At 42.1% G+C, this 8,422-nt stretch overlaps 1 long non-coding RNA gene across 1 annotated transcript; it reads right to left on the reverse strand.

The window, feature by feature from the left end:
* Positions 1-2,892: 2,892 nt before the first annotated feature.
* LOC126604805 (uncharacterized) lies at positions 2,893-8,422 on the reverse strand. Its single transcript, XR_007616747.1, has 2 exons — positions 8,305-8,422; positions 2,893-3,228 (listed from the first exon to the last, which is right to left on the reverse strand). It is a non-coding gene; the product is annotated as an uncharacterized LOC126604805 (long non-coding RNA).

An 8,422-nucleotide genomic window follows, 5' to 3' on the forward strand; every position in this document is an offset into this window, starting at 1 on the left:
AACCACATATCCAAATCAATTCAAACTAAATACCTAATATTCAATCACATATCTAATTCAAACAACATCGCTAACATTCAAGAACATGTCCAATCTTTAAGCAGATATAGAACACTATAAAATCCTCTTAGTAGCAGAACATAAACATCAAAATCCAACAGGAACACAAAGTAGCATACCATTTCTCTATCTTGTATGCTATTTTCAGGTGGATCTTCCTAACTCGTCCCAAAAAACCATGCATATAGTTCACCTGCAAGCATCATCCCACAACCAAAAATTAGACAGAACCAAGGAATACATAAGGAACCAAGAAATGGGAAAAAAAAAATCAACCAACAGAGGAATGAAAAGCAAACACTAGAAAATTTTGAAGAAGCACAATGAAACCCAAAAATTTGAATGATGGTTCTAACAAAGCAAACGGAAAACAAAACAATAAACAATTATTTTCAAATAGTGCATAACCTATTGAATCAGAGGGAAAAACTGAAAACCCATAACCTGCCATACACCCCTCTGTCACTCTCTCTTCATTGACCCTGCGCACTAACCCATTAATCAACCCCAAAAAATGCACGCAGCCATGCTTTCTCCTCTCTCTGTCTATCTCTATTTCCCTATCCATCTCTATCTATAAAATCAGAAATCCCTCAAAACCAGACCTAACATACTAAACAATTAGAAAATCTAAGCCACCATTAAAGAATACAGTTTTAAAAAAGAAACTTATCTTTGGATTTGAGGCATGCAGCGCAAGATCCAACACACCCCATTCTCAGTAAGGTTTGTTGATGACCCATACCCCGTCTCCCTGAAATCCCGACGACCCATATGGTTTTCTCCAACCATACCGATTGTCCCATTTGCAACAACAGTGTTGAGACCCCTACCCCTCCCCCTCGCTCTTATTCCATTGCCATCTGTGTGTGTGTGTGAGTCTCTCTCTCTCTCTCTCTCTCTCTCGCAGACCCTCCCTGGAACCCTAATTGAACGATAGCAAATGATACCTACTTGGTGACCCCTTATCTTGCCCAAAGCGGAAAGGACAAAATTGCCCTTCATAATAGACCATCCCCACCATTGGATTGTAATCTTAGATGGGCAAAAATGTAATTAAATAATTTGGGTCTCATAGAGGGTTGCCCTTCCCAGCCAAAACCAACACATTTGGGCCTAGCTGAAGGTCGGTCTGCTGACCCAAAACCAACAGAAAGATCAATGGCATGGTTGTAATTAGTTTGAAATTCGGATTAAAACACTGTTCATTTCTACATTGTCAATTTCAAACATTTCTTTATACTAAAGTAATTCTAAGGCTAAATTGAGCATGTGTGAGGTTTAATTACAATATTTGACAAGGAAAACCAAACTCAAAAGTCTTGACTTCACAGCTAGCAACTTGGCATTCACACTTTAAGTCGGCATAATTTGTCAAATTATCAAATAGACGGGCCAAAGGCCTATTCCAACAACACCAATACTATCCACAATTTGTTAATTACCACCTGCACAGTCCGACATGTGTGGAGTTTTATCACAAAATGCCTCGATATTAGTTAAAGTGGGGTTAGGATATTTAAACTCTTAGTTTCTCTGAGATACGGTTGATGTGAGATATTTTAACACACCCCCTCATGTGGGACCCAATTAGTAAGTCACACATGGGAGATCTACACATTGACAACCATGTGGAGCCAAGGTGACTCACCCTACACATGGGGCCAAGGGACCGAACATCATCATGCGGGGCCAAAGGCTTTTTGGGTTTGATACCATGTTGAATTATCAGAGAGATAGGCCGAAGACCTGCATCCAACAACACCGATATTGTCCCCAACTTGTTAATTACCACCTACATAGTCATGTGTGAGGTTTTATCACAACAGGCCTCGGTATTAGTTGGAGTGGGGTTAAGATATTTAAACTCTTATATGGTCGATATGGGATATTTCAACATAATGTTTCTTGCATTACAAACTCCCTCTAATGGTCAAGTTTGTCCTTTAATTTCTCTTGGTTAATTGTTGATTTGCTAAATTGGCTTGGTTATTTTTTTCTTATATTCTTCTCCATTTGAGACCAACTCGACCACAAGTTCTCTTTATTTGAGACACCTCCACTTCGATTATATGCGCTCCATTAATTCCCAGTTTCATCTTTCAAATTTGGAATTTCAACAGGTACATCACTTTCTTTTCCTGCATGGTCGTCATCATTAACTTCTTCTTCTTCATTATTCTCGTCAGCCTTCAACAAGTTTGCCTTAATTCGAAAATCATCAAAGTTTTTGTGATTTTGATGATTTGGATTATTATCCAGGGGTGGGTTTGCAGCTTCCTCTGATTCACTTTCTTGAACACAAGGCCTCTAACCTCCCTGTTTATTGCTTTTGGCGTCCCTTCTGTTATTTGGCCTGAATGCTTGGAGCAACACCTCATGAAGCTCTTCGAATTGAGTGATTAATTTTGCAAAATGCATTCCGAGCGTCGAGGTCTACTTGAGTACCAATTGACGTAGCACGAATCAATCAAAAGCGTTACCAACGTAGTCCCTTGAAGAATAAGGTCTGGAGTCCACCAGAAGTTCAAGAGAAATTCCAAATGGTTAAAATTGATTAATAATTGAATGATTACAATTGTTACATCTAATGATATAAATAATAAAAGATTACAACCGTTTGGAATAGCGCAAAAGACTTTGATATTTAAAAAAATATATTAATCATTATTAATCAATGAAAACCGAAAGATCCAATTTTATTACGGAACTTTAAACTGCGTTTTGGAAGCCTAAAGGATCCCGGATGGCCGAAATCCGTCATATATCTATGCAAATCAGTGAACTTGAACCACGACGTTGTTTTCTTTTTAGAAAGGTATAACAGGCCCAAATCAGAAAGCAGACGCCAAATTTGTTACTTCATGTTGCGTCACTTCGTTTTGTTAATTTTAAAGAGCTTCATTTTCTTTACATATCCTCGTAGAAATTCACCCCAATCTTGTCCCACATCACGATCCTTCTTCCTTAGTTATGGATGTCGACGGAATCCAAGATGGATGGTCAACTGACGTTGTTGGTGAGTTCGACGTATGCTTAACTGTGGATGCGTCACCGAGGCATTGGACGATGCGAGCACCTAAAAAACAACCGGTATAACTGGTATAGGCCCCACAATAGGTGGAGCACTACTAGCCGGACAAGGAGGTGTGGGAGATGCACTAGCACCTGAACGACGATGAGATGAAGGGCTGGTTTGGTATTGCTGTGCTTTGAAAAAAAGCCAGTTTTCTAAAGCTGCAAATAGCAGCTTCAGCTTTTTCCTTTGATTTCAGCTTATTCTCACAGCAACTTCCAAAATAAGTCATTTTTTTCAGTTTACCAAACACCTAAAACCCTTACAGCTTTTTTTCATGAGTGATTTTTTTTAAGCACCTCACTCCCAAACTAGGTCGAAATCAAACGAGACATTTGTAAAATTTGTCGACAACAACAATATCAATTTAATTTCTACAACAACAACAACAACAACAAAGCCTTTTCCCACTAAGTGGGGTCGGCTATATGAATCCTAGAACGCCATTGCGCTCGGTTTTGTGTCATGTCCTCCGTTATATCCAAGTACTCTAAGTCTTTTCTTAGAGTCTCTTCCAAAGTTTTCCTAGGTCTTCCTCTACCCCTTCGGCCCTGAACCTCTGTCCCGTAGTCACATCTTCGAACCGGAGCGTCAGTCGGCCTTCTTTGCACATGTCCAAATCACCGGAGCCGATTTTCTCTCATCTTTCCTACAATTTCGGCTACTCCTACTTTACCTCGGATATCCTCATTCCCAATCTTATCCTTTCTCGTGTGCCCACACATCCCACGAAGCATCCTCATCTCCGCTACACCCATTTTGTGTACGTGTTGATGCTTCACCACCCAACATTCTGTGCCATACAACATCGCTGGCCTTATTGCCGTCCTATAAAATTTTCCCTTGAGCTTCAGTGGCCTACGACGGTCACACAACACGCCGGATGCACTCTTTCCATCCAGCTCGTATTCTATGGTTGAGATCTCCATCTAATTCTCCGTTCTCTTGCAAGATAGATCCTAGGTAGCGAAAACGGTCGCTTTTTGTGATCTTCGCTAGATTGCTCCGATCATTAGTGTGGATAAGTATATAAATGGATAGAGATAGGAAAGCAAACACAAGATGTACGTGGTTCACCCAGATTGGCTACGTCCACGGAATAGAAGAGTTCTCATTAATTGTGAAGGGTTTACACAAGTACATAGGTTCAAGCTCTCCTTTAGTGAGTACAAGTGAATGATTTAGTACAAATGACATTAGGAAATATTGTGGGAGAATGATCTCGTAATCACGAAACTTCTAAGTATCGGAGTGTGGTGTCGTCTTGACTTGCCTTATCCGTCTCATAGGTAGATGTGGCATCTTCTCTGGAAGTACTCTTCCTCCATCCAGGGGTGGTATCTTTAACTGGTGGAGATGCACAAGGTAATGTATCAATTTCACTTGAAGCTTACTTGTAGTTTCAGGCTTGGTCAAGCGCGATACAAACCATGTAGTAGGAGTCCCCCAAGTCGCCGAGCTAGGGGGTCTGCTGAAAGAGGTGACAGACAAGGTAAGCAATCAGAGCTCCGACTGATTGTTCACCTTCTCCCCATCTTGCAGCAGCATGAAGGATAAAGAGAAGAAAAATGAGAAGAGATGATATGAGATACTTTTGCTTTTGAAGAAGTAACTTTCCACAGGCTTATTCTTGAACTGAGCTGGAGGGTTTTCTGGTTTCCTCCAGAGTATAAGGCCGACTGAAGAATTTGAGGGTCAAAACAAGTCCATCAAATCTAGAGTACGTTCCACCCTGCTGATATGGGATACTTTTGCTTTTGACAGAGTAATGGATGTATCGGCACGTGTGCTGTTACGCTTGTCTCCACATGCTTCCTTGAATCCTTCGCACTTGCCCTATCTGTTCCTCAAGCAGATGCGGAATCTTCCCTGGAAACATAAGATGTTGAAGATGAGTACTCGAGAGCAATGTCAGGTAAGTAATCAGGTAAGGGGTTCCAGGCAGTCAGATCCTGGCTGGAAGCTTGATTCCAAGTGCTGACTGATTGCTCTCTTTCTCCTTGTCTTGCAGGTAAAAACAAGGCCAAAGGAAAAGACAGGGAAAAAGCATGATATGGGATACTCTTGCTTTTAACCCTGATGATATGAGATATTCTTGCTCTAGTATAGCTTGTTTGCAGAGGTATTATCGGGGGGAAAGAAAGCTGAATATTTCGAAAGGCTTCGTTGGGAGTGCCCTCTCAGATATGATGAAGGGTTGAGCATTTTTGCAGGTCTGCCTGTCCGTTGGGGATGGGGGTCGACATATATAGGAGTCTCCCTAACAAGTAGTAATGCTATTCCTTTACCCTGCTTGGTCATAGCACGGTAGTGGGAGCTGCCAGTTTCACATGTTTTAACTCTGTCAGAGCACTTTGAAAAAGTGGTCTGTGGTATCTGGCTCTCGAGATTCGGAGAACGATGCCTCTTCGATTTTTGAGAAAGCAATCATGCTGGGGGTCTGGCTCTCGAGATTCGGAGAGCAGTGTCTCTTCGATTTTTGAGGAAGTAATCATGTTGGGAGTCTGGCTCTCGAGATTCGGAGGGCGGTGCCTCTTCGATTTTGGAGCAAGCAATCTTGTTGGGAGTGTTGTCTCGAATGTGAGTAAAGGTTGGGCATGTTTGCTAGTCTACCTTGCCACGAAGCACAAAGGTTGACACACAGGGACTTTCCAATTATCCAGCAATGGTACTGTTCCTTTACCCTCTCTTCGATTTTGAGAAAGTAGTCATGTTGGGAGTCTGGCTCTCGAGATTCGGAGGACGGTGCCTCTTCGATTTTGGAGCAAGCAATCTTGTTGGGAGTGTTTTCTCGAATGTGAGTAAAGGTTGGGCATGTTTGCTAGTCTACCTTGCCACGAAGCACAGAGGTTGACACACAGGGACTTTTCAATTATCCAGCAGTGGTACTGTTCCTTTACCCTTGTGGGTAATAATATGGTAGCTAGACTTTCAAAATTTATGTGTCTAAACTTTGTTAGTGCTGTTTCTTTGCTATTCTTTTACCTTTCTTGGTCAGAGCAATGTAGTGGGAGCTGCAAGCTTCACGTGCTCAACTTTGGCAGAGAACTTTGGCAAAGTTATCTGTGGTACCCATGAGCTATTGTTGCGTGTGGGAAGTGGGTGATTGAACAGTAAGATTCATGTGTTTTCTACTTCCCCAGAAGTCTTTGACAGAATGCCTATAATTTCCGCAAAGCTGAGTGTGCGTGTGACAGGTGCTGACAAGGCTGAAAAAGTAGGTGCCTCTTGGATTTCTGAGATCGGCCCTCGTGGTCTCTGGGTAGCCCAGCTTTTGAGAAAGCGAGCGCCTCTTCGATTTCTGAGATCGGCCTTCGTGGTCTTTGAGCAGCCCAACTTTTGAGAAAGCAAACGCCTCTTCGATTTCTGAGATCAACCCTCGTGATCTCTAAGCAGCCCAGCTTTTGAGAAAGCAAACGCCTCTTCGATTTCTGAGCAGGCGCCTCTTCGATTTCTGAAGCTCCGTCGAGTGCAGATTTTTATAGGGGCTGGCATTAAGTTCCAAAGCACACTTGAATCTCCACCAGTAGAAGCTTCATTCTTGCACTTCTAAGATCTTGATTTGTCCGACCTCTTCTCTTTTCAACACCTTTGAAAATGTCTGGCCCCTCCGACCGTCGTTTTGACTTGAACCTTGTTGAAGAGGCAGCCCCGCCTTCTCCAGACAACATATGGCGCCCATCCTTCGTCTCCCCTACTGGTCCTCTTACCGTTGGGGATTCCGTGATGAAGAATGATATGACCGCTGCGGTGGTGGCCAGGAACCTTCTCACTCCCAAAGATAACAGACTACTTTCCAAACGGTCTGATGAGTTAGCTGTTAAGGATTCGCTGGCTCTCAGTGTTCAGTGTGCAGGTTCTGTGTCTAATATGGCACAACGCCTATTTGCTCGAACCCGCCAAGTTGAATCATTGGCGGCTGAAGTGATGAGTCTCAAACAGGAGATTAGGGGGCTCAAGCATGAGAATAAACAGTTGCACCGGCTCGCACATGACTATGCTACAAACATGAAGAGGAAGCTTGACCAGATGAAGGAAACTGATGGTCAGGTTTTACTTGATCATCAGAGATTTGTGGGTTTGTTCCAAAGGCATTTATTGCCTTCGTCTTCTGGGGCTGTACCGCGTAATGAAGCTCCAAATGATCAACCTCTGATGCCTCCTCCTTCTAGGGTTCTGTCCAGTACTGAGGCTCCAAATGATCCCCCTCCGGTGCCTTCTCTTTCTGGGGCTCTACCGACTGCTGAGACTTCTCCTAAGCAACCTTTGTGAAGGCTCCCTCTTGTGTGTTTATTTTGACTCATGTATATGTACATATTTGTAGCTTATCGGGGATATCAATAAATAAGCTTTCCTTCATTTCAACGTATTGTGTTAAATACACCAAAGCCTTCTTCGCTAAGTTCTTTGAATTTTCTTTTGTTGAAGCTTGTAAGTTGAAGCTTTCTGAGTGGAGCATGTAGGTTGGGGTAGTGTTCCCTTAATTTCCCGAGTGAGGAAAACTTCTCGGTTGGAGACTTGGAAAATCCAAGTCACTGAGTGGGATCGGCTATATGATCAATTTAATTTCTACAATTAAAAAATTATTCATAAAACTAAAATTAAAAAAATTTAAACTAAAACCATAATTTGAAAAAAAAAAAGTTAATCATAAAACAAAAATTATAATCCTAAATTTCAAAAAAAAAAGTTCCTAAATCTAAAAAACTACTATGCAAAAAAGTTAAGATATAAAACTATAATCTAAACCTAAAAAATAGAATCCTAAAACTAAAACCCAAATCAGGAAAAAATTAAGAAATAAATATAAAATCCTAATCTTAATATGCAAAAAAAAATTATGAAATTAAAAAAAAACTAAAAATTGCAAAAAATCCTAACCTCTACCCTAAACCTTGATCTGCCACCTACAACCCGCGCCTTCCCCCGCCAGCTACAACCCACACCCACCCTCCCCCGCCACCCTCCTCCGCCACCTTCAACCCACGACCACCCTTCTCCACCACCTACAACCCACGATCTCCAACATGCCACAACCCACCCCCCAATCCTGACCCCAAAACAACCCACCCAATCCCGAAGCCCAACAACTCACCTAATCTCGAACCCAATAAACCCAAAATTGAAAATTAACAAACAAAAAAAATCAAGGGTTTAGGAGAAATTACCTTAGGGAGAGAAGGTTGAAGAGACAATGAGAGACAGTGGGAGATAGGACCGGAAAGAGAGTGAGCCAAGGTCAGATGGAGAGAGGGGCGGATAGCAGACGAGTGGAAAAGGAGAGAT

This window comes from Malus sylvestris, chromosome 15 (genome assembly GCF_916048215.2).
Source record: "Malus sylvestris chromosome 15, drMalSylv7.2, whole genome shotgun sequence".
NCBI classification, from domain to species: Eukaryota; Viridiplantae; Streptophyta; class Magnoliopsida; order Rosales; family Rosaceae; genus Malus; species Malus sylvestris.